The 27,883-nt window shown below is 37.5% G+C and overlaps 2 long non-coding RNA genes across 4 annotated transcripts in view; one reads left to right on the top strand and one right to left on the bottom strand.

Annotated features, from left to right (window-relative positions):
- Nucleotides 1-27,883, top strand: part of LOC132680790 (uncharacterized) — an 80,105-nt gene that overhangs the window by 50,123 nt on the left and 2,099 nt on the right. The gene's annotated exons all lie outside the window — the stretch shown is intronic.
- Nucleotides 24,141-27,883, bottom strand: part of LOC132680791 (uncharacterized) — a 490,013-nt gene continuing 486,270 nt past the window's right edge. For both annotated transcript variants that reach the window (XR_013555043.2, XR_013555042.2), the window contains 2 exons: nucleotides 26,755-26,814; nucleotides 24,141-24,983 (listed from right to left, as the gene is read on the bottom strand). This is a non-coding gene — a long non-coding RNA (uncharacterized LOC132680791). The remainder of the gene's footprint in view (nucleotides 24,984-26,754; nucleotides 26,815-27,883) is intronic.

The raw sequence follows: 27,883 nt of genomic DNA, 5'->3' as shown, positions 1-27,883 counted from the left end.
TATGGAAAATCACCCCAGGCCATGTGGCATCTTATGGAATGATTGAGTATAATGCTATTTGTGGTCTACATCTCACGCACTTACCCAACCCGCCTCACATACACACTCCATCTGGACTCATTTATTAAGGGCACTTTTGTGTTCAACACAGAACCTGAGAAGTGGCACCTCAATCGGCTTGGAGATGAAAACAAACATCCCTGTGCCTTATTAAATTTTGCACAACATGGAAAACATTATGAATGGTGAGATAGAGTGAAACTTCAGTATATAACGAGCAACAAACATTTATGAATGACCACAGTCCCTTTTGAATTATACTTTCAGAAACACAGGCAAGGAAATCAGGAGGATCCAGAATCAGAAATTAGAAAAATATAGAAGTTGTTTCAAAATGATTTGCCCAGCATATTTTTTTAGGCTAACTCATCAGACATATTCACTCATCATTCATATTCAGGGTCATGCATTATACGAGGCATTAAGAATAGGAAGAATCCTTCCCAAAAGATGCTTTTGCTTAAAAGACTCTGAAATGTTAAGACAAAAAATTCTGTCCAGTGGACTGTGAAATGGATTGTTGGTACAGTTTCCTGGACAGTTTTGCACTTTTTCAGAGTGAGAAGGAAATAACACTGGTTTGATGTTCCCACAGACACAGCTGGGTGGGTGTTGAGCGGCATGGAATTTCCCTGGTTTAACTTGTGCTGTTAGTCTGGCTTGGCTTGCCCTGGGCTGGCAATCTAGTGTCACTTGACCCAAGCAGAAGCTCAATCACTTTGGTCACAGGACAACAGTACTTTAGAGTTTAAGAGCTCTTTTGTTTCAGGAAATTTTCCCAATTATTCAATCTAAGGTTTCATTTGTTTAATGACTTCCTCATTTTACCATCTAATGTGCTTCCCCATGCCTTCATCTTTTTGCCTTTTTATTTTGTTTAGTTATTCTTTGGTCTAGCTATGGTTAATTTAATCTTTCCTCCTAAGTCAATGCCTCTAACCCCTGGAGGCACAAGGCCAAAGGCCAAATGACTTTAACTGCCAATATATAAAAACTCTCAAAGGTTGGTGAGGTGAGTGTCATTACTGAAGACGTGTAAGTGGTGGGGCGGGAATGTCTATACCGTAAGGCATAGTAAAGTGTCAACTCAGAGTTGCAATCATTCAATATGAAGTCCTTTTATTGGGGGTAGTAGAGCTTTTAAAGGTTTTTCCTTTCGTGTTTATTTAGGCATTTTGTCCCATTAATTGGGTGGGAGGGATTGAGGAGTTTATAGGAACAAGTTCAAGGAGCACAAAGCAGAGCTACCCTGGGTGATGTGTGGCCGGCCACTTGGAGCTCTAAGAGGGAATGTGTTTCGTGGGAAATACTTAAACACATTTCTATAAAATGTTTAACAGAATTTGTGCACAATATAGTAATACTTTAAAAGTTTTACTAAGCAGCTTCATTCCTAACCTGTAGTACGACAAACATATAGAGCAGTGGAAGAAATCTCACAGGCTTTAAACATGTCGATATGTGCCCATTGCTCCTTTGTCAAATATGTGATTTTCTTTTCGTCAGAATCAATACCAGATGCATTAGAGTACTCAATAAATGTTAGTTAAATGGAAAAATTTTTCTTTATATTCATCACAATTTTCTTTATTTCATTATTTGTGTTTTTTTTTTATTCCATGAACTCTAATCTTATTTTGTCAGTCCTCTTTCCTCTAAGTTTTAATTTTAAGCTTTCTTTACATTTTTCTCCAATATCTTCAGGTTTTGTTGTCAGAATTTACACTTTGTACTCCCTCTGTCACTTATTCATGTTTGTCTTTGTTCCATTTTGGACATTTTTTTTTCTTTACAATTCCTTGCCACTGCGTGTTGCCTCTGCAAGTGAGCTTGCACCAATTTTCATTTTAAACAGCTTAGGGGCTTCTGCGTGGCTTAGTCAGTTGAGTGTCCGACTTCAGCTCAGGTCATGATCTCGTAGTTCATGGGTTCGAGGCCCACATAGGGCTCTGTACTGACAGCTTAGAGCCTGGAGCCTGATTTGGATTGTGTCTCCTTCTCTCTCTGTCCCTCCCCCACTCACACTCTGTCTCTCAAAAATAAATAGTAAAAAAAGAAAGAAAAAATGGGGGCGCCTGCCTGGGTGGCTCAGTCGTTTGAGTGTCTGATTTTGGTTCAGGTCATGATCTCACAGTTCGTGGGTTCAAGCCCTGCGTTGGGCTCTGTGCTGACAGCTCAGAGCCTGGAGTCTGCTTCAGATTCTGTCTCCCTCTCTCTCTGCCCCTCCCCTGCTCATGCTCTGTCTCTCCCTCTCAAAAATAAATTAAAAATAAAATCCTTAAAAATAAATAAATTTAAAAGACAGCTTTAAATTTTTCAGAGAATTATTCAAGTCCTGTTTTAAAATGTTTCATAAAGTGGTTTTTACAGAAATCAGAGATTGAAAAATGTGTGGTATTAGCATAATATGTCACTTTTTTCATTCAACGAATACACAACTGTTTTGAAAATCCTAGTTCTTACCTTCAAGGCAATTTTTATTTTTTTATTTTGTTTTTAAGTTCATTTCTTTTTAAGAGAGAGAGAGTGCACAAGTGGGAGAGGGGCAGTGAGAGAAGAAGAGAGGATCTGAAGCTGGCTCTGCACTGACAACAGAGAGTCCGATGCAGGGCTTGAACTCACAAAGTTCAAGTGAGATCGTGACTTAAGCCATAGTTGGACACGTAACCAACTGAGTCACCCACGCACCCCTTAGACAGTTTTCAAAGTCTTTTCAAAGGTATTTCATTACCTGGGAAGTAATTCTCATATTTTCATATTTTATAGTCTATCTAGCACATAGTACCCATTCAATAAATGAAAATTACTTTATTATCTGATATACTTTGAGTTCTAGGAAACCATTTTACATACAAAGGAGAACATAAGATTGGAAAATAAGGTGGACTGTCTCCTCCTCTTTTGAGCGAATTTGTCTATCTTTTACACTAATAATCAGTTTCAGAGTATTTAGAGAAATTTGTTGGTCCCTTTACTATAGCCAAATGAACATCTACCAGCAAGTGCAAGAAAATTCTTCCACTGCATCTATTAGGTTAAACTGCTTTAGATATTTGAGGATTGGTATTCATGGAAAATGCCATGTTATGAGATTTCTAAATATAGATGCACACAAATTGTTATTAAATATTTCCAAGCACCACAGGTTGAACTAGGTTATCACTCTCTGTGCTTTCAGATATCTTAACGATTGATTTGAAACGTCACATATTTCCTCTAGGGGTAGCAGCCACCAAAATAGTCAAAATTACTATACTGGCATGTCAGGTCCAGTCTGGCGGGAACACATAAACATGATCATCATTAGCAAATATGGGCCAGATGTTCATCCTCTAAGAATCTATGGGAATGATTACTTGTGTTATGGTGTATAGTCAGTCTTGACATGAAAAAAACAAACTTAATTTAGCATAGAAGAAAGTACAAAATTGCAAATGATCCTACTGCACCTCTGGAGAAAAGAAACGATATGAGATTTTCTTAAGTACCATTGGTATTTTGGATATTGATAACCATTAAGTTGTCCAACAACAGTAATCTTTCCATCTGTTCCTAATTGTAACCCCTATTGTATCATCTGATCTACTTTATTACAATGGCCTAATTAAAAATTTTTCTAATATTTATCTATTGTTGAGACAGAGAGAGAGAGAAAGGGAGAGACAGAGCATGAACAGGAGAGGGGCAGAGAAAGAGAGGGAGACACAGAATCGGAAGCAGGCTTCCGGGTCTGAGTTGTCAGCACAGAGCCTGATGCGGGGGCTCAAGCTCACAAGCTGTGAGATCATGACCTGGGCCAAAGTCAGACGCTTAACCAACTGAGCCACCCACGCACCCCTGGAATGGCCTAATTTGAAAGAGAACTTTTTTCTTTTTTTTAACTTGGATATACCTATTTTCTTTCAGTTACTCTAATTTCGTCTACTAATTTTACTATGGGAGACAATCAACGGACAGTCAATTTCTTAACTATCCTTCCTTGTTTAAAAAATTACTATTTTTTTGTTTAATGACTATATTCTAGCATACCAACTGGCTTGAAGACAGAACTTCATTAATAACCTTAAAGAATATGTCACTTGTGATATTTCGGTCTACTTTGTTTTCTTCTCATTAGCATGAAGGCCAGATAAAACTTACTTTTTTTTTTTAATAACAGCTCTGTTCATAGCTGGTACTTTTATCTTATGTTGTCATAGAAATAAAAGCTCAGTATTATACATTAAAACATGGCTGCAAAATAAAAGAATATAGAAACTTCTCCTGCAGAAAGATTTTCAAATACTGTGCTTGAGTAGCAGACTATGGTGAATTATATACCCGGTTATAGTGAAGTAGTCATTGAGTTATGATTGCACAGCCATCAAATATTAATTTGGGGGCATTATTAAAAATTACTGTAAGGGCATGTACCAGATAATTTTTCATACATCTCAATTCCATGCGTAATCTTTCACTGGCATATTTGGAGCAAAGGTTTTCGGTGAAGCTGGATGTAGATTGTCTATACAAACCACACTGAAAAGAATTGAGACTCAGTTCAAGAGTGTATACTTTCAAAGTCATGCCATAATATGTTCATCAAAACCTATATAGTTGTGCTATATAGTCACAGTCTTAAAATGTATTCTACTTAGAGTCATGTATGTAATGGCGTATCTGAAGATTGCTAAATGGACAGGATTAACCAAGCAATGTTCAATGACTTTGAAAGCATTTGATGGGGCACCTGGGTGGCTCAATTGGTTAAGCGTCCAACTTCAGCTCAGGTCATGATCTCGTGGTTCATGCGTTCGAGCCCTGCGTCGGGCTCTGTGCTGACAGTTCAGAGCCTGGAGCCTGCTTCAGATTCTGTGTCTCTCTCTCTCTGCCCCTCCCCTGCTTGTGCTCTGTCTCTCAAAAATAAATAAACATTTAAAAAAATTTAATAAAGCATTTGAAAGCATGTTTAAACGAGCTGATTATTATCTACGGAGCGTATGAGTTCTATGTTCATGAGTCACAGAGTCATGAACACTGGTGGATACCAAAATCGATATGATCACACCCCCTCATATAATGTCAAACTTCAGAATCCTGTAGCTAATGAATCAACATGTTTTACTTTTCTTAAGCATTTTTAGCCTGAAATTATATTAAAAGTTCTCTGGTGACAGTCTAATAATTACTTTTCACATTCCAATAATACACTGCTTAAAAGTATTTTAAAACTAAGCACTTTGTACTTTAAATATACTTTATTGCTAATATATAGTTCTTAGCCTAATCAATCAAATATCTATCAATGTGTACTGTGCAAAGAGCATGTTGCCAAATTTCCCTGGGCTTATTCTTTTATGCACATCAGAGATTAAGTTTCTAGTCTCTTGGAGCTCAAAAATTAGCCACAGGTCCTAATACCACTTGAATTAGTCACATTTAGGTGTAGAAGAAGGTTAATTGAGAGATTAAACAATAGCACTGGCATAAACTTGAATTTCTTCTTTTAATCTTTATTAGAATAATGGTATTAAATATACTTGGATTTCTCTGATGAATTTATCTTGTGAATTTAAGTATATGTGCTGCCTAAGCAAGCACTATTTTGTGAATTTAAGGTTCTTAACAAATTAATAAAGCCACTCCTTCCTTTAACTCTTTTTTTTTTTTAACTTTTATTTTATATTTTTCTGAGACAGAGAGAGACAGAGCATGAACGGAGGAGGGGCAGAGAGAGAGGGAGACACAGAATCGGAAGCAGGCTCCAGGCTCTGAGCCGTCAGCCCAGAGCCCGACGCGGGGGTCGACGCGGGGGTCGACGCGGGGGTCGACGCGGGGGTCGAACTCGCGGACCGCGAGATCGTGACCTGAGCTGAAGTCGGACGCTTAACCGACTGAGCCACCCAGGCGCCCCTCCTTCCTTTAACTCTTATCTCAACTCCTGATGTCCCAAAGAAATACCACTTAACTTCTGGTCTCACATTTCCCTCTAACTGGTGTCAGTATGGTTTTTGACACTTAGCCACTTACTGTGTTTTAATATGATTGTCAACTAACTTCATGCAGGTAACTCCTGATAACATCCTCTCACACACTACCTTGTATTTATTGGATGTTGGATATTTCTTTTTCATCTTCCTTACTTTCTTTGTGTAGCACCTAGTAAACTAATGTAAAAAACTACTATTTGAATTAAGAATACATTTTTATTGGGGTGCCTGGGTGGCGCATTTGGTTGATCATCTGACTCTCGGTTTTGGCTCAGGTCATGATCTCACAGTTTTGTGAGTTCGAGCCTTGCACTGGATCTGTACTGGCAATGCAGAGCCTGCTTGGGATTCTCTCTCTCCTTCTCCACCTGCCCCTCCCCTGCTTACTCTGTGTCTGTCTCTCTCAAAATAAATAAACTTAAAAAATATTTTTACAAAGATTAAATTTTATTTAACATATTAATGAATTCTCATAAACCAGTGAATTTCCATATATGTTTATACATATGTATGTACATGTGGATTTACATATACATATGTAAATAAGGTTTTCTGTGTGAGATAATTAAAGGATCAGAAAAGAGTAGGAAAAAGACACATATTTACACACCTAGTAAAATGACCAAATCCAGAACACTGAAACCACCAAATGTTAGCAAGAATGTGAGCAACAGAAATTCTCACTTATTGCTGGTAAGAATGCAAAATGGTACAGCCACTTTGGGAGACATTTTGGGGTTCCTTACAATCCAGCAATTGTGCTCTTTGGTATTTATCCAAAGGAATTGAAAACATGTTCACACAAAAACCTGCACTCAGATGTCTATAGCAGGTTTATGCATAATTGTCCAAACTTGAAAGCAACCAAGATGTCCTTTAGTAGGTGAATGGATACATGAACTGTGGTATATTCAGACAATGGGAATGGTATGCCCAGCACTAAAGGGAATGAGTTATCAAGCCACGAGAAGACACGAAGAAACCTTAAATGCATATTATTAAGTAAAAGAAGCCAGTATGAAAATGCTACACACTATATAGTTCCAATTGTATGACGTCCTGGAAAGGCAAAGCTATGAAGACAATAAAAAGATCAGTGGTTGACAGCGGTAGAGCGAAGGAGGGAGAGAGATGAATAGGCAGAGCACAGAGGATTTTTCAGGTCAGTGAAAATATTAAAATAATGGGTATGTGTCATTATACATTTGTCCAAATCCATGGAACCTACAATATCTACAGTGAACCCTAAGGTAAACGACAGACTTTAGATGATAAGGATGTGTCAATGTACTTACATAAGTATATACTTATATCTATCTATCATCTATCATCCATCATCTGTCTATCTAATTAGTAGATAGCTTTATATATATAACTGTAAATAGATAGCACTATTTACCAAGGGAAATAAAAGTTCCATATTCATCATAGAGCTGAAAAAACTACTATTACCTATTTATTCTTCTTGCTCAAGTCCTTCTCTCCAAATGCCTTCATTAAATGGGCTCTCATCTCATTGGGCTGAAGATAAGAAACAATTTTTGAACTATTTTCAAACAATTTGTCCATGTAAAATAGCTTATACATGTTTATTTTGAGTCCTTAATGATGGATATAATTAGAGGGGAGAAATTTCGCAATGATACCTTGGAAGGAATACTGGTAGTTGTCAGTAGGTTCTAATCACATGCATGGCTTAAAGAAAATGATTGACAAAAATCTTCAAATCTTAGTTTAAGTCCAAATGGCTGGATTTTCATACAAACATACTAAAAGTTTATCCTTTGTCCAGTGTCCTCAGGGCTGCAACTGCCCAAACCAAACTGAAATTTGATTAGAAAGTTTGCCAGATTATCATGCTAGCTTGAGTTCACCAAGCCTTTGACCTGAGGAAAACTGGAATTCTGAAAATTGGAATAGGAACATACAGAAGGAAAACAGCCTCCCGTGGACAGTGAAATTGGCTCCTTTCCTGTAAATAGGTCTTAACTCTAAGATACTGACTTCCCTAGGTGGAAGGATCATGCCAGGTTCTCATGTCACCTCACATTGCTCCAGACCTATAATCAGAACTAGAATCAAGAATATTTGAGCAGAGAACCTATAAACAAAGCCCCTGGGATGATAAGATTTTGATAATTTATATAATTTATATGGATACAGATGTGGAGAATACGTGTAAGAATGGAATATGAAAACTCTAGACATAAGAGGGAAAGGAATAATTTTAGAACAGGTTGAACTAATCAATACAGATTCAGTCACCAAGTTGGTCCTTGATTCACTATGCTAGCTAGAGCAGTTGGGTGTGGTTCTTCTTTTCCTTTTCTTTCCGTTTTTTCCCTCCCAGTTTGGTTAACTTTACCCTGAGCTCAAATTCTTCAGTATAATGTAGAGGAAAAGAATGTAGAGGCTCACAGATTAGTAAATGTTGGAGAGGAGTGAACACAGCAGACTGCTCAACTGCTCCCTAACCATGCTCTCTTAAGGGGCCAGCATGTATTCACTACTCCAAGGTTTTGAGAAATATCCCAGGGAGTGGAGTCCCAACATCTCTTAAAGGTGATGCTAGGGGCTGCACTCTGGAAGAAAGTGATGCTTGTGTGTGATACTGCACTTGAAAAGGGCTCCTTGATACATTGTGATACTAGATTCCAGGGTGTCAGAAGATAAGGAATGGAACATACCTGTTAGGTTGAGTCACAGTGACTCCAAAAAGCAGCAGTATCAGCAAAGGGATCAGAATGGTATGGGCCATAAGGTACTTTGTGGTGGTATATTGATCATTGGGCCCCTGAAATGAACAAAGAACTGAATAAACCCTAGACTTAGTGAGTGGAGGCCTTACCTAAGTCACCAAAATTTATACTATTTCTTCACCCAACTTCCAGACGTGGGTTAGTTCAAATATCTAGTGGTCCTCTGACCCAGAGAGGGATAGAAAATTTTGAGTTTGAACTCTGTTTTTATATTGTAAGTGTATACTTTGACTCTCCTTTTTAACGCTTTCCCAAAGGGATCTGTGTCTATTTACCAGAATAACTGTTTCTTTGGAAAAGACAGTGATCAATGACAATCATATATAAATTATATAATTTATTATAAGGAATTAGCTCATATGATTATGGATGCTGAGGCTGAGATCTAGAAAAGCCAGGGGTGGGGTGCCTGGGTGGCTCAGTCAGTTGAGCATCAGACTTCGACTCAGGTCATGATCTCACAGTTTGTGGATTCAAGCCCCGTGTTGGGCTCTGCACTGACTGCTCAGAACCTTCATCCTGCCTCAGATTCTGTGTCTCCCTCTCTCTCTGCCCCTCCCTCGCTCACACTCTGTCTCTCTCTCTTTCAAAAATAAATAAACATTATAAATTTTTTTTTTTAGAAAAACCAGTGGTATAGTTCTAGTCTGAGTCCAAAGACCTAAGAACCAGAAGAATCGGTGGTTTAAGTTCTGGTCTGCATCTGAACTATCATTTGTCCTTGTGTAAGTTCCAGTCTGAGGGCAGGAGAAGACTGATGTCTCAGCTCATAAAGTTAGTGAAAATTCTCTCCCTTCTTCCATTTTTTGTGTTTAATTCAGGCCTTTAATGGCTTGGTTGATGCCCAGTTCCATTGGGAAGGGCGATCTACTTTACTTAATCTATCCATTCAAATGCTAGTCTCGTCTGGAAATACCTCCACAGACACAGCCAGAAATAATGTTTAACTAAATATCTGTGGCTCCGTCAAGCTGACACATAAAATTAACTGTCACCAGCAGACTGGGAGGACTGGTAGAAATCATTGTTTGTACAGATATTCCAAGTCTCGTAAGAAGCACCTTCACCAGGGCAAATACTGTCATTCTTTCAAGAGACTGTGCATAGCAGGTGTTGAGGAATAGGAGCCAGATCAGAAGTGGAAAAACAAAGATACATGTCATATGGCAACTGTGGCTGACAGTCTGGGTTGAGGGTGAGGCATCCTTTGGAGAACTCGAAAGGATAGTTGGAGGGTACACTATAAATGGAATTAAGGCATTGCATGAGTGGATGGGCACTAGATGAGGAGCCTGTGGTTGGGAGATTAATATGATTTAATATTAATATGGTTTAGTGGTGTCTGGGTGGCTCAGTTCGTTACGTGTCTTACTTTGGCTCAGGTCATGATCTCATGGCTCGTGAGTTCGAGCCCTGCATCAGGCTCTGTGCTGACAGCTTGGAGCCTGGAACCTGCTTTGGATTCTGTGTCTCTCCCTCTCTCTCTGCCCGTTCCCCGCTCACATTCTGTCTCTCTGCCTCTCAAAAATAATAAATAAACATTTAAAAATTTAATATTAATATGATTTAATCTGTACCATAGGAAATGCCTGATGATATGTGGTTTATACAAAAGAAGGATCATTTATACTATAAAGTGCTATATTGCTGTATGTTATAATAGTTACTGTATATGCTCACTTCTGTCTTACCTTTAACATGCTTCTAATCCTTTTTAATGTCCATTCCTAACTGCCTTGCACACCCATTAGCTAGTCTTCTTTTTGAGAGGTGGGAAAACTAAAAGAATATATTTTAGGTTCCTACTAGCATATTTAAAACTACTCAATTTACAACATTCAAAACATATTAGCTGATTTATTTCAGGAAGGATTTAAGGTACTTTATCTGTGGAACCCACAAGATTAAAAAGAAATAAGTGAAGAAGTTACAGTTACAAAAGAAAACACAGGTAAGAAAATTAAATTAAAATTTGGATAAAGATTTATCCAAAATGTCTTGTATAGTCCATAGGGGTGTGTCACATATTTGATTTTATTCTTCATGGTAGCAAAGATAAAACTGGAATCTTGATCCGTTATATGCATCAACATCCATAAAATAAAAACTAATTTCCCTGAGTACATATGGTTAATCCTTCTACTGAAACCTGAGGGAAATTTCTTTCATAAAATGAGACGATGTAACATAGTGAGCATCAACCATATTGTAAATATGATGATGAGATTCTTAGAGATGTTTATTCTAGGTTGAAATGTAAGTGGAGAGGTAATAGGAAAGCCAAGATTAGTAAATTCTAATCTTTGAGGGACCAAACAATCTACCACATGTGATTCAACTCCTTGTAGGTCTGGCTCCCTCCCAGAATAACATTTAGAACATCTAGAGCAATCAGACAATCTTTAGGAATATCATCTCTTATAATCATGTCTATGAGATGTCATCAACAAAAGTTTCAGGTTATATTTCCCTGCAGTGCCCTAAAGAGGTGAGGTTATTGTTAAGTTGACTCCAGTAAAAGAACAACAGTATCATCAACAATGTCAGTGTTGTCTGAGTTATGAAAATTGCAGAATTATATCAGGCAGAATGCTAAGATGGCCCTAAGATCCTGCCGACAGTCACTTCCAGTATAATTTCCTCCACTTGGTTGTGGGCAGTACACATGAATATGATGGCTATCATTTCTGGGATTAGACTATGTAACATGGCAGGGAAAGGTGAAGGGATTTGCAGGTATAATTAAGTCTGTAATCAGGTGATGTTAACATAATCAAAAGGAAGATAATCCTGGGTGGGCCTCACCTAATCAGGAAAGCTATTTTATTTATTTATTTATTTATTTATTTATTTATTTATTTATTGAGAGAGAGACAGAGCATGAGTTGGGGAGGGGCAGAAAGAGTGAGACACAGAATCCATAGCAGGCTCCAGACTCTGGGCTGTCAGCACAGAGCCTGAGGTGGGGCTCGAACTCACGAACCACGAGATCATGACCTGAGCGGAAGTCGGATGCTCAACCAACTGAGCCACCCAGGTGCCTCAGGAAAGCTCTTTTTAAAAGGCTCAAAGGAGTAGCCACAGACCAAGGAGCTGCTCTTCTTGGCTTTGAACAAGCAAGTCTCCATATTGTGGAAAGGGTCATGTCTCGTGAAAATAAAAGGTGGCCTATAGGAGATGAGAGCAATCCCTGGCCTGGGCAATAGGTCAACAGAAGATTCAATGATTGTTAGGCAGTTATGTTTTCAAAATTTTAATTAGCATTTCCTTGAAGTAAATTGATAGAAGATGTAGACATATGTGGCAATGATAAAATACTTTGGATGCTTCCAGGCTTTGAAAATTAAAACAACACAGCAATGGGTTCTTCTGAGGTTTCTGTTTAGATACTCTGGATTTTAGTAATTGCTATCTCTAATAACTGCTTGGAAACACTGAAACAGAAGAAAAAATGAGTGAGGATTTATGAGAGGCCAACTAAACTTTAAAAAAACAATAAAACTGTTTTGACCTGATTTAGGGTGTAAGTAAAGCATAATGTGGTGTACCAAAAATACATTTAAAAGATGCGTGCCATGAGCATATATAGCAATAACCATATGAATATTTTGAAGGATTCCTACAGAAAGAATAGCCAGGAAGAAGGAAGATAATTAAGGAGTTGTTCTCTGAAATATCCCAGGGTTGTTTTTTATTTTTTTATTATTTTTTTTTTTTAATTTTTTTTTTCAACGTTTTTTTATTTATTTGTGGGACAGAGAGAGACAGAGCATGAACGGGGGAGGGACAGAGAGAGAGGGAGACACAGAATCGGAAACAGGCTCCAGGCTCTGAGCCATCAGCCCAGAGCCTGACGCGGGGCTCGAACTCACGGACCGTGAGATCGTGACCTGGCTGAAGTCGGACGCTTAACCGACTGCGCCACCCAGGCGCCCCCAGGGTTGTTTTTTAAAAGGCAGGGCTGTGGGAGAGAACAACTCGGGGTCCAGAAATACAGCAGTAGCTGCCCATTGCAAAGCCAGACCTACTCAGGCAGACTGCTTAGTAAATGTGGATCAGAATGAGATTTTTATTCATAATGGTTAATTAGAAGCTAATTAAGAGGATCTATTGAGCCTAGAACTCCCTATAGTCTTTGTCTAACCTCCTGCCTGCTCCTCGGGAGGATGCAGCTTTGCCCTGTGGACAGCAGGCAGATGTCAACTATGGACAGCAGTCACGTGTTAAAGGGCTGGATACATTGGTGAGTAATGCTTCACGTAATAAGGAAAGTGCCCAGAGTGCGTACAGACACGAAACAAACCCTCTGGTTGTGGGGAGTCTTGAAGTGTGATGGTGAACAGTTGCTCTTGCCACAATAAAAACCTTCTGTGGGACCCTGCCATGGCCCCCTTGAGCTGGCCAGGCTGCCTTTGGCTTTGGGGCTTACTCCACTCTGACAGCTAATATAAACATGCTAATGCAGCTATGGCAAGAAAGAAAGTTCAGAAGAGAAGCCTGTGATAAAGGTGATCAAGCCCAAAAGAAGGAAAAAAGAAGTAAAGGCAGGGGGAAAGACACATTTTTCTTTCAGCCTTTTAAATGCAACAATCCACTTAACAAGAGGGAATTAGAATGTTGGGACCATGTAGTTTCTGCGAAAATTCATCATTTTAATGATGAATTGGACTCAGGCTTCAGTTGTGTGAAAACTGTTTTCACCAAGCTGTGTGTGGATTACGTTTTAATACTTGTAAGCAATAATTATAATTAGCATGAAAAGGATTGATTGAATCTCTAAGAGCTAATACCTTTTACTGTGTCAAAGATTTTTACGTTAATTACTTATTTTTTTTCCATAAAAATCCCAGGAGGTAAATAGGGCTACCATCATTATTTTTATCTGAAAGACAGAAAAATCAGACTGATGTGGTTAAGGAACTCAGCTGAGGTGGTTTGGGGAAGCTGGTATGAAAGAAGCCGGGTTTGCTCCCAAGACAATCCTTTCTGTCACAAGACTATTTTCTTGCTTAAAAGAGAATAAAACATTTTTATTATGGCAAGAGAAAGCCATTTTGCAAGAATATTACTGATTTCATTTCTAGCTATAACGATATTCCTATAGTGTTGGAGATAAAGCAGTATAGTTTTTTCAGGAAAAATAGAAAAAAAAAATGACAGGCCAGGGACAATCACTCTGTAATTAATAGTCACAAGTTTCAGACTTACTCTCCACCTCTTTCTAAGCAATTAACTCCCCAGGGTGCTGTGTTTTGGTCAAGTAGCATCAGGTGGCCTCTTTAGGGGCACCTGGGTGGCTTAGTTGTTTAAGCATCCGACTCTTGGTTTCTGTTCAGGTCATGATCTCAGGTTCGTGGGATCGAGCTCTGTGTTGGGCTCTGAGCTGATAGCACAGAGCCTGCTTGGGATTTTCTCAGTCTCTCTCTCTCTCTCTCTCTCTCTCTCTCCCTCCCCCCTCTCCCACTCATTTTTCCTCTCTCTCAAAATAAATAAACTTTAAAATTAAGTAGTCTCTTTAATATAGAGGGCTAATTTGACAAAATGAATGACAATACAGGGAAATACACGGAATCAAGAACAGTGTAGTTGATCTCAATATTTGTAGAGTTTTGCTATTTACTTTTGACTATTTACAGATGAGCCCCAAGATTTAAGATGCAGAATTTGTCATGTCATCAGGCATGTCTTTCTGTCACCTGCACCTTTAACTTGGTAAAGCAGAAATTGTGTAGAAAGCTATATAGCCCATTGACTTTTTCTGATATAAAATCACCTTTAAGTATCTTAGGACTATTATTATAATGCTCAGCTTTATAGCACTGCAAATGTCTCAAGGCACTGAGTAATACAAATGTCAGATAAGCCAGCTTTGTCTCTATCACAGAGAAACAGAAACAACATGTTAAATCTAATATAAGTTATTTTGTGCTTTATTAGTATGTAGTTTTAAAAACTTCACCATGTGTATTCTTTTTGGGTCACCAAAGACGTGTGTGTGTGTGTGTGTGTGTGCGTGTGTGTGTGTGTGCCTGCAAATCCTGAGGGCCATTTCTTTGTTCTCAATTTCTTTACTGATTCTGTAGCTTTTTAAAAAATATATTTTATAAATATTTAATTTTGAGAGAGAGAGAGAGCACGTCCAAGTGGGCGAGGGGCAGAGAGAGAGGGAGATAGAGAATCCCAAGCAGGCTCCGTTGCTGTCAGTGCAGAGCCTGTGATGCAGGGCTCAGATCATGACGTGAGCCAAAATCAAGAGTTGGATGCTCAACCCACTGAGCCAGCCAGGTGCCCATGATACCATAGCTTTTGAAATTGATGACTTTCTTAAACTATCTTCCTCCTTTGGCTTCTGTGAAATCATGTGCTGTCTGTCTTCCTGCTTCCCCGATGAATCCTCCTTTGTTTCCTTTTCCTGGCTCCTCTTTCACCACTGATACTTCCCAGCTTCAGTTTTTGGATCTTAGTCTTCTTTCATATATATGTAATCACTTTGCAACTATGTTGAGGACTTTCAAATCTGCATTTCCGGAACTTTTTCTTCTAATCACTGGCTTTCTCTCTATACCTTTTAATATATTTTTTTTTAATTTTTTTAATATCTATTCATTTTGGGGAGACAGTGTGAGTGGGGGAGGGGCACTAATATTTTTAAATGGGTTCTCTGGTGTTAACAGCAAACCCAACACGTTCAAAGGTGAACTCATAATCTTCTCCACCACACATTTGTCAATTCTTCCTTGGGACTGAAGGCAAGAAGTTATCTTTAATTCATACCTTCCTTTGATATATGTAATTAGTAAATAGTGAAAGCAAACCCACATTTGGGGGGATTTTTTTTAAGTTTATTTTATTTATTTTGGGAGAGAGAGAGAATCCCAAGCAGGCTCCGTGCTATCAGCACAGAGCTGGATGCGGGGCTTAAACTCAAGAACTGCAAGATCGTGACCTGAGCCCAAATCAAGAGTCAGAAGCTTAACCGACTGAGCCACCCAGGTGCCCCAGGGAATTTTTAATCCCATTTTGCTTCCACCTACATGCATTGCTACAATAGAGTTATGTAGAGTGATTCCTGCTTGCAAAACCAATGCCAGCTGGACTTGACCCACCACTTTAATAAGGTCTCTTTTACTCTGAAACCTGCAATAAGATCTTATGTCCAATCAAAGTCAGGGGAGGCTACTGCAGGTGGATTTAAGGCATTGATTACCTGAGCCTACCCTACCTGTCCTGTTTCTTTTTACTCTCGTATATACACCTTTCCCTTTCATCAGGGAAGACTTGTTTTTATTTCTTCAGTGAGCACAGCACTCTCATTCTGCACTCTGTGCCATTATTGTGTTGGTTGACTTGCCCGGTATCCTGTCTCATCCTCTTCACCTCTGCGTGTCCACCAGTCTTCCAAGTTCCAGATCCCGTCCCACTTCCTCACGACAGGAGACCTCCACAGATAGGATCTTCTCTGAAGTTGTTTACAATATGACGTAGAAGGTGTCTTCCCAGGATACCACCGAATCATGTTACTTAATTTATTCTAGATTAAGAATCTCCTGAGGCAGGAGATGTGGTTAATAAGCAGTGTGTCAATCCTGGCTCCCAGATTAATGCATACAAAATAGGCAGTCCATAGTTAATTGCTCATTGAAAAATCGGTGTTTTCATATTTTTCAGTCCTTCATATTATGTCAATTTCCCATCTGGTCATTTGAAAAAATAAAGTGGCACCTCACAGCTTTCAGGATAAATGCAACTATGTTCTCTTGTCTAGTTAGGAATATAGCTTTCCAGTTCAACATTGGGAAAAGAGAATGAACATTGAACTTTTGATTTTTTTTAATTAGTGGAAATAATTTCACGAGTCTGGCCCTAAGTTTATCCTAATTTATTAACAGGAAACACCTGAGAAATAATTGCTTTTTGGCTTACGGAATCCTGCTTTATTATTTTTTTAGGCTTTTCCATCTAAATACAGATATAGCTTTAATAAATATTATAATCACTTATGTTTAGAAAATATAGCACTTTTTGTTTCTATGGCTGGCTGAAATTATTTAATTAAAGGTTATTTTAATTTGGAAATTCAAGATGTTGTGAATTAAATTCTACTGTACTTAGAGGAGAAGGAAAATATTTGAAGTGCTACTCTGGCATTCTGTAAGCTCTGGAAAAAATGCCCAGTATAACCTTAATATATTTTCATTAAACTGAAACTTATGGATTTACAGAAGTAAATTTTTACTTTGCAGCTGTAGCCGAGTAGTTTATTGTGTTCTTCCAGATTTGTCCCACTAAAATTCTGTTATTTAAAGTTTTAGATTTTTCAGAAATATCTCACATTCAGTAGCGTATCTTTCACACATCAAAATGAGTTCAAATTGATATCTTTGTTTCATTCTTACTAATTCAACATAGGAGTAGAGATTCTAGCTGCCAACTGGTATGGGTTTTGGGTGGGACTGGTAAGATTTGGGGAAGGTGAAGGAAAAAAACAAAGTAAGCCAGATGTCATGGAAGCAACTCTTAGATCTCTCATAAAGCAGGAGGGCCCTCCTACTAGAATCTAGAGCTAAATAAGAGTGAGTGTGACACATTATCTGTGGGCTGTGACTTTACATTATTAGATCAAGTTACTGCTCAGTGGAAAAATGGCATTTTGGGTGGCACTTTAGTGCACTTCTTGGGATTTCCACTTTGCACTTGGCAAGAACACATTCCAGACATACCTCATTTTTATGTTTGTTTGTTTCTTTTTTTCACAAGATTTGGTGGGATAAAGAAATCTGAACCTCCCTTTATAAAAGTAGCCTGATAGGTCCGAGGTAGGGGAACCCTCTATTAGAGAACTAATTGCTAATTATACTAAGTGCACAAGTACATGTTACCTGAAAAAAGCTGAAAGCATTAAGGATATAAATCAATTTTGAGAACATTATTTTCAAGGCTAGTTTCCTGTCTTCCTTCTCGGAAATACAGTTGTCAACTTGGTGTGTGAATTTTTTCAGTTAATTTATGTGCATATACTTGCTCTTACAAAAATAAATAATATAGCCTTATAATATTTCTAGCAATTTTATTGAGATATAACTCACCTGTCATACAATTCACTCATTTAAAGTGTACAATTCAATGGTCATGTATATTGGCAGAATTGTGTGTCTGTCACCACAACCAATATTAGAACATTACTCCAAAAAGAAATCCCGTTCCCATTAGCTGTTACTTTGCAAATCCTCAACCCCACCAATGTCTCCCTGAGTACTAGGCAACTACTAATCTAATCTCTGTCTTTATATATTTACCTATTCTGAATATTTCATATAAATAGAACTGTACAATATGAAATCCTTTGTGATTGCCTTCTTTAGCATAGTTTTCAAGGTTCCTTCATGTTGTAGCATGCATCAGTACTTTATTGTGTTTTATTACTGACTACTATTCATTTTATGAATATACATTTTACTTATCCATTAATCAGTTGACAGACGTGCAGTGAGTTGTTCCTTCCTTTTGGCTATTATGAATAATGCTGTTATGAACAGTCACGTACAAGTTTTTGTGTGGACAAATGTTCTCTTTTCCCTTGCCTGTATACCCAGGAGCAGAATTGCTGGGTCATAATGGTAACTCTATGTTTAATCTTTTGAGGGATGACCAGACTATTTTCCAGAGTGGATGCACCTTGAATCACTATGCTGCATACCTGAAACTAATGTAGCATTGTATGTCAACTATACCTCAATAAATAGAAACTAAAATACAGAAGAGGGAGTATGCTTGGCATGTTAGTATAATAAGAAGTATAAAACAAAAGCAAGCACAAAGTGGATGCACCATTTTATATTCCGCATTCTCACCAATACTTCTTATTATCATAACTGCATTCTTAAAATACAATATCACAGTTTCTGGTTGTTTTATAATTTTCCTTTTTTACTTAGTATATATTCATATGTTTAATAGCTGTAAGTTCCTCCATACTATAAATATGCAATAATATCTTTAGTCATCGTTATTTCTATAGACATTCAGTTTGCTTCCAATTTTTCACTGTTAAAAATGATAGCACCTATACAGTGAACATCCTTGTACAAGAGGGTTTTTTTTACAGGTATATGTGTAAATATTTCTCTAGAATAGAAAACTAGAAGTTAAATTACTGGCATATATATATATATATATATATATATATATATATACACATACATACATATATATATAAATTTAATAAATAAATAAATATATATAAATTATATATGTATATATTATATGAGCATTAATAGAGCATGCAAATAAACTTTAAAGTGTGTGCCAAAATAGTCAAAATATATTGTCAAAGTGGCTATTTAAAATATAGCTGTGCTAGCAGTGAAAGTATCTGTTCACCACACCCTTACCAATGTGTCACTTTATTAAGCTATTTATATTTTTATAAATCTAATTTATCTTGTTATCTCAATTTCCATTTCCCAGATTACCAGCTATTAAACATCATTCATGGGACGCCTGGGTGGCTCAGTCAGTTGAATGTCTGCTTCTTGATTTTGGCTCAGGTCATCATGTCACATTTCATGAGACTGAGCCCCGGATCAGGTTCTGTGCTGAGAGTGCAGAGCCGGCTTGGGATTCTCTCTCCCTCTCTCTCTACCCTTCCCCTGCTTGTGTTCGTTCTCTCTCTCTCTCTCTCTCTCTCAAAATAAATAAACATTCAAAAACCATCATTTATGATTATTGGGCATTTGTTTTATGATCATTGACAGTTCTTTTTCTGTTTCTTACTGATACATAGGTATTAAAATGTTTGTATATTAATCCTCTGTCAGTGATATGTTAGTTTGTTACCATTCTTTTAATAATTTAGAAATAAACTTTAAATTTAAACATAACCAAATGTATCAATTTTTCTGTACTATTTTTTTCACCTAAGATGATTATTCCTCTCATAAATTTATAAATGCAATTTCCTCTGCTTTCTTCAATGCTTTTAGTTTCATGATCAATTACTTAAATCATCTGAGATTAATTTTACTAAAAGGTATGAAGTAGGGATCTAACTTTATTTAAGGATAGACTATTCAACATAATTTTAAAAACTTTCTTGAGCAATGATGGTATGCCAGGTATATTTCTAGATAGTAGGGCTCCAACCAAAAATATGGCCAGCTTCCTCCTGATAGGAGCATCCTAACCAATTTTTTCAGTGCCATTTACTAAATAGATTATTCTTTCTCCACTAATTTGAAAAATCACATTTATCACATTTTAAACACCACACACACACACACACACACACACACACACACACACACACATCTGGCAGCCATGGGAACAAACCACTCATATCTGCTGCGGAGCATAGTTGATTGACAGTCCATGTGCCAACCCTCAGGATCTACCCTATTCCCCTGGGCAACTCCCAGTCAATCCCAATCAGTGACCAAGCACAACAGTGACACTAATGCAAGCTCATTTCTATGATTCATGGGACTTCTCCAATGGACAACTTTGGCTCAAAAGGCTCCTGATTGCCCTGCCTGAAAGTTCACTAGAACATGTATTAGAATACTACTGCCATTGAAAGAGTATACCCAGCTAAAATGTCCTTCATCCTTTCCTCTCACAGACCCACACTGCTTTAAAAAGGCTTTCTCTGCCTACAGCTGCTTCTTCCATTTTATTCTTCACCTTTTCCCTCCAATAATTCTCTTGCATGTCTAGTCCCTTCTTGGTGTCTGCTTTTCAGAAGACCTCAGTTTACACAGACTGAACAGCTAACAGCTCTGCTGTGGCCAGTATTGGGTTCCAGGGCAAGTATCATGACAGAGTAGCTGAGGAATCCGCTGCTTGTGGAGATGCACAATAGAACTCAGAGCAGTGGGGTGGAAGTTCAAGACAATTAATATGTACCTCTCCCTGCCTCTGGTGATGCCAAACATCCCCTTTCTATTAAGTGAGAAGTTTCTTATTATTCTGGCAATATCAATATTGTCTAATGCTATATAGAGTTATCATCTTGAAGCACCCCTTCATGCTGTGATGGTTGAGTGATATCTTTTTTTTTTATTAAACAATATGTTTTTACTAAGCAATTAATGGATCCAAAAAGAAGTCAAGAGGAAAAAAAATCCTTTGAGACAAATGAAAATGGAAATACAACATACCAGAAATTTTCGATGCAGAAAAAGCAGTTCAAGGAGGGAAGTTCACAGCAAGAAATGCCACATCATGAAACAAAATCTCAAATCACCTCAAGAACCGTGAAGACTACCTCTCTCTACTGTCCTCTACTCTTGTTCCAACCATGACATCAGACTGCATATAAAGAGTTGATAACCCATTGTACTCAGGTTCTTGTAGTTCCCCAGTACCATATCTCTGTGTAAGTTTCTCTAAGAGGGGTCCAGAAAAGTCCACTCATCCAAGGCGAAGTCCACAATCACCAAAGGTCATTGAATGACAGCCAGCAAAATGCCTTTGAAACACAGTGATTGAACGTTCAAATTATAGTCCAAATTAACTAATTTTATCACTTCTCTCAACCCATTTGTTCACAAAGTCTCAATAATATTATCTCTTAAATATTTCTTGAATCTCTCCCTCAGTGGGAACCACCTTAAAACTAACATTTTTCCTTTGCCTTGACTATGAAAAAATTCCCAAAGGGGTATTCTTGCCTTCATTCTGTGCCCCTTTTAATCCTTCCTCTTCTTCTCTGACAATCTTCTCTTAAAAATGACAAATCTGTGTTTACATTTTTCCTCAGTGACATTCTACCTATGTCAGAAAGCCCAAATTCCACCGAAAGATCCTTCATCATGTGACCCATGCCCTGCTCCCCGGCCTCTTGGTAGAGGCTCTTCTCACACTGAATATTCTAGCTCACTAAATTATTTCTATTTCCCCAACCACAACATGCTGTTTCGGTCTCGCTGTTTTGCACATGAAATCATCTTAACCTGAAATGCTACCTCCTCATGCTGTCTTCAAATGTCCTATAGTGATATAGTCTTCAAAATAGATGTACGCATTATACTAAATCAAGAAAGGATGAACAGTGCATATGACAAATTAAACCCTATACAATAGTGTTTCTACTTTAATTAACTCCATGAATTACTTGGCTTTCTTGGCATTTGTAATTCAAAATTACACCAATATAAATTCTAAGTATATCCCCACTCTGTCTTCTCCATCACATCTCTAAGTTTCTATATGAAACAATACCATTAAATAGATACATAAGAGGAACTGTGGCTTAGTAATGGAAAAACCTGTGTTTAAATTTTTTTAACGTTTATTTATTTTTTCAGAGACAGAGGGAGCATAAGCAGGGGAGGAGCAGAGAGAGAGGGAGTCACAGATTCCAAAGCAGGCTCCAGGCTCTGAACTGTCAGCACAGAGCCTGACGTGAGGCTCAAACTCACAAACCGGGAGATCATGACCTGAGCCGAAGTTGGACACTTAACAGACTGAGCCAACTAGGCACCCCTGAAAAACCTGTGTTTAAGTGCCAGTTTTTATACTAATTCTATGATTCTAAAGCTTTCCAATCAAAAATAAGTTAATATTGGCACTTCATCCATTGGGTTAGGGAAATATTAAATGAGACAATGCATATACAGTTTATAGTGCTTTGTACAAGGTAGGAACCCTATAATATTAGTCCCATCAAGACAGGCCACTTTTTTATTTTATTTCTACCCCAGTCTTTGCATGAGAACTTTGTACTGCCTCAGCTACACCCTAAACATCAGCTCTTGCTACTCTAGTTTTCGTCTTCAAACTAGCAAATTTCTGGCATCTCCTAGAAGTTTATGAAGAAGCAGATTCTTAGGCACTGCCAGTATGCCTGAATCAAAATCTGCATTTCAAGATCTCTAGATGATTTTTATGCACAGTAAATTTTGAGAAACACTAAAGTCTAAAGCATATTTCTTCTAAACTTTCTATTCTGCATGCATTGCACCTAGTAATATTCACTACACTGAACTGTCCACCCACCACATGCTTTCCTGATAAGCATTATCATACAGTTGTGTAATAGGTTTAAATATAACAAAATATGACCATCATATACATATATATGTGTGTATATATATATATATATATCAGATATTATATATAAATTGCAGGAATGCTGAAACTATCTGTGATTAACCATCCATTTGCCACATTCATCATCATGTAGGACTTTGGTACCACTCTGATTTTGCCCTGGTTGCATGTCTTTTGTTCTGGCTTCAGAGACCCCCAGATTTCTGAGATATCTAATAATTTCACTCATTTCAGATTATTCCTAGATCGACAGTGTATATGTCTTTTTAACACAAGTTACTCTCACACATCTTAGGAGTTGTTCTGAAAAATTATGCCCTTAGTTACTTTGAGACAAAATTTTCATATAGTCAAATGCATCTTTTTTTTATGTTTATTTTTGAGAGAGAGAGACAGAGTGTGAGCAGGGGAGGGGAAGCGAGGGAGGGGAAGAGAAAGAGGGAAACACAGAATCTACAGCAGCCTCCAGGCTCTGAGCTGTCAGCACAGAGCCCGATGTGGGGCTTGAACTCATGAACGCTGAGATCATGACCTGAGCTGAACTCTGATGTTTAACTGGACTGAGCCACCCAGGCACACCTGGGCAAACACATCTTATTTTCAAAATATATGTAAACATAATGAAGTCATTAAAGGTTGCAATAAATGTTTGTAGGAATTACCACATTATAAACTGTGAATTGTAATTATAGATTATAAAACATCATTTCGGATCTAATTGAGCAGAAACTATTCTTAATCCAGATATAGTTTACAATTATAGTTTACCTTGCATTATCTTGAAAAAAGCATAGGATTATTGAATATGAGCTTATAGCTAAGATTTTTTTAAATTTGAAAACATTTATGCACTTTAAAATATTCATTTATTTGCCATGCTTTGAAAAGTGACTCATCTGATCAAAGCCTTAAAGATCTTAACTACATAGGAGCTCCTGGGTAGTTCAGTCTGTTGGGCATCCGACTTTGGCTCAGGTCATGATCTCACAGTTCATGAGTTAGAGCCCCGCGTCGGTCTCTGTGCTGACAGCTCAGAGCCTGGAGCCTGCTTTGGATTCTGTGTCTCCCTCTCTCTCTGCTCCTCCCTGCTCACACGCTGTCTCTCTCTTAAAAATAAATAAAGATTTTTAAAAAATTTAAAAAAATCTTTACTACATAATAAAATTTCTTTTAAATAGAACATCCTTGAAACTATTACAAGCAATATGATTTTTCTAAGTATTGTCATAATGTAAATTCTAATAATTTAGATTAGTTTTCTTCAATTTATGATGACTCGTTAAGGTTTTTGTATGTATGCATTTTAATATTCCACTCATAAGTCAGCATTTGTAAAAGATCTTTTTTCTTGCTCTTTTTCTTTGGCAATACAGATTTTTATAGGAGAAGAGGCAGAAAATATGTTACGGATTAAGTTGTGCTCATGTATGGTGTGTGTTTCCTCTGATATTTGTGATTAAAGTCGTGTTTTGAGGAGACAGTGTGGGATGAAAGACTGGGAAAAGATGGCTGAAGATGGTCTGTATCTCCTTTTTGAAATCATTTCAAATAGCAGAGTGGCACCTTCCAATGGAGCTGTGGTTTTCTGCAGCACCTGCAGCCTGAGGGTGGACTGTTCTGGGTCAGCCAATTAGGGTGACTGTTCTTTGAAAGACTCAGTAAGGATGTGCTTAAGGCTGTCACTGAGCATTCCACAAGCTTGCTGATTTCTCTGTTTGGCTGTACATCTGTGTTATTTTGTTTTCAGGTCAAGTTGTTCTCTGTAACAAGGTAATGTTTTCTGACTTCTTTGTAACTTGCTGCCTTTATATTTCTGAGATTGAAGCATAGAAGAAGTGGCTTTGCTCAGTGAGTGGCCCGTTTATGTTGGAAAGAGGTAGGCAAAGAGGTAGGCGATCAGGGAGGCACGAAGCAGTGAACCAGCTCACTCAAAACAATGCCAAGTGACCTTGAACTCTGATACTTTAGCATGTTGGGGGGTGGGGGGAGGTGGGAATAATGGAGACTTGATCTTGGTCCAACAAGAATGAGAAGAGGATGTTTGTTACAGAACAATAAGCTTTGTTATTCAGATATTCCTCTTTAGGATCTCTTCCATAAACTAGTGGAATCCATTTTCCATTTGCAAACACTCGTCTGTGACCACCTAGAAATAGGCATGCAAACTTTTTTTAAAAAGAGATATAAGAATATTTTTTTCAAAGAAAGCACTCAATTTGAATAGAAAGTAAAGAATAAACATAATTTTAAATTGTATCAAACATTTTGAAGAGTGTTTAGTTTCCTACAGATATTCTTAAATTAGTGGAATATTTTTATCCTCAGATTGAAGTGGCATATATATGTATTTTTTCTCTATTTTAATACTTCCAATATATTTTTAAGTAATGTATGACAGTTGAGATAGTTACTCTTTAATGTGTGAATGCTTCTTTGGCTATGAAAGCCTGGATTCTGATCTTAAAAGCAAAGAAAAACTATATTTTTTTAAAAAGGAAAAATTAAAAAAATTATTTAGAGAAATGATTTATGTCCACCTACAAAGGTAAGTACTCATTATATGAAAATGTTCAGAATGTCCCCCGGGGAAGTAAGTCTACCGATTGCCACTATCACAACGTGAAGACTTACTACAGGGGTTGGAGACAGTGACCCCAAATGTTCCGCACCTGAGATGTGAAACAATGACATGAAGTATGGCTCACATATGTCCCATATTAGTTTCTTATTTCTAGTCAAATGAAATCATCCCCTCTAAATCCAAGACCTGTTCATGATAGAATAGTTTTTGCCAACCTCAGGAGCCTTAGGGTCTACATTTATCCAGATGTTTTGGTTTTTCCAACAGATGGTCCTCAAAAATTTATTCCTATTTCAGTTGCTGCTGCCACTTTAAGTGTTTCCTGGAGATCTTTAGCATACCCCTCTGAGAGTTTCATGGCATAACAGCCAGGCGTCAGGGACTTTTAGTTGTGCTAGGCACATATTCACAAAAAGTAATGAAATATAGACTGATAACAGGACCAGAGATATGAACTCTTTTATTTATAAAAGTGTGCTTATACCTCTAAAAAGTTCATGTGCTTAACGTCAGATCACCACTATGCAGGTGAAATGCAATGAATAATTATAATAAATGTATATTGCAAAGTGTTCATTATACATTTATGAACCTTTGGCATTCCAAACAATGACCTCCTGGTCCATCCCCCCAGACTCTTAGTCATTTTCAGCCAGTTTATGGTGGTTACGGTCCATTCATCTAATGTTTAACTTAGACTTGTTTGATAAAGGGAGGATGACAGCAGTTTGCTTACAATATAACGGTAGCACCCTTAGCACTTCCCCCAAGTGACAGCTCAGGTCCGTTAAGGACAGAAAGTAATCATACGATCTGTTCTCAGATTAGTTTTAAGTTTTCTAAGGTTTTGCTAATGCAGGCTATATATAATTATGCACAGGTTTCTAGTTTCCTGAATTGCTCTTTTTTTTTTTTTTTTTAATTTTTTAGTGTTCATTTATTTTGAGGCAGAGAGAAAGTGTGAGCAGGGGAGGGGCAGAGAGAGAAGGAGAGAGAGAGAATCCCAAGCAGGGTCTGCACTGTCAGGGCAGAGCTTGATGTGGGGCTCGATCTCATGCACCGTGAGATCATGCCCTGAGTGGGTCAAGAGTTGGACACCTGACTGAGCCACCCAGGCACACTGCTCAACGTTTATAATAAGAATTCCAATTATGTGAATTTTTTCCCTGTCAAACTGTAGATATTTTGTACATTTTTGCATGATTGACAAAGAGTTCGATATTGATTTAGAACTAAATATATTTCAGTGTTTTCAGGGATATCAGAAAATGACTTAGGAAAATCTTAACTTGTGAAAATTCTTAGCACATATCAAATCATTTATGATTTTTCTTACTTTTGGCGGTCTTTACAAGTAGAGGGCCAGATTTGTGAATCGATTTATAGTATAAGCAGACTGGAAGTAAAAGAAAGTAAGAGACAGTAATGTAAGATATGCCATTAAGGGCAGAGCTTAAATTACTAAATATCAAAGTGCAGCCCAGACAAGAAATAAATGGGGAAAGACAAATACCGAAAGAAACAAATAGTACAGAAGGAGATATTGATATTTTTATAAAGACTGCACAATACTGTTTGATACAAGGAACAAATAGAAAATTAAAACAAAACTCCCTAAACCTAATTGGGTTATAACTGAGAAGCTTTATAGCTTCCTCAGTTCCTCACTAGCTCTTTTCCTCTACAATTTGCTCATAATTGCAGCCACAATGTGGATACATTTTTACTCTGCTTCTTCTCATACATCCTCTATCACAAGATATTCTCAAGATACACCTGCTGCTAGCGTCTTATGCACTGTTTTGGTTCTGTAACAGAAATTGTTGAACTACAGCCCATAAGCCAATCTACCTGTTTGCGTAAATAAATTTTTTTTGGAACATAGCCACACCCACTTGTTTCTAAATCGTCTACGGCTTCTTTTGTAATACAACAGAAAAGTTGCATGTTTGCTACACAGACAATGGGGCCTGCAATCCAACAGGGTTACTAACTTGCCATTGAAGAAAAAGTTTGCTGATGCCTCTTACGCTACCTTTTTTCTGCCACGGGATATTAAAGTTCTTTCCACGTCTTTTGCCTATTATAATAATATCCCCGTGAGTATTTATGTACATATCAATTTATCCATTTCAAATATTTTTTCCTAAAGAAACATACCAAGGGTTACCGAATCAAAACATACACGTATTTTTGTTCAATACAAAACTGATTTCCAAAAGTGTTGCACAAGTGAACGCAGTCCAAGTTGCCACAAGTAGTGTTTCAGTTTATGAGATCCAATAGCATTTTGCAATATTGAATGTTATTATATATTTTAATTTTTAACAGTTTTGTTACCATTTATATGAACACTGTATTTTTGATTATGAAAGAAATACAATACTGACAAATTTTTCAAATAAAATTTGACAAGCTGATTCTAAAATTCAGCCAGAAGAGAAAAAATACAAGATTAGTTTAAC

This window comes from Panthera onca, chromosome A1 (genome assembly GCF_046562875.1).
Source record: "Panthera onca isolate mPanOnc1 chromosome A1, mPanOnc1 haplotype 2, whole genome shotgun sequence".
Taxonomy (NCBI): Eukaryota; Metazoa; Chordata; class Mammalia; order Carnivora; family Felidae; genus Panthera; species Panthera onca.
This window is presented reverse-complemented; position numbering and strand designations above follow the sequence as displayed.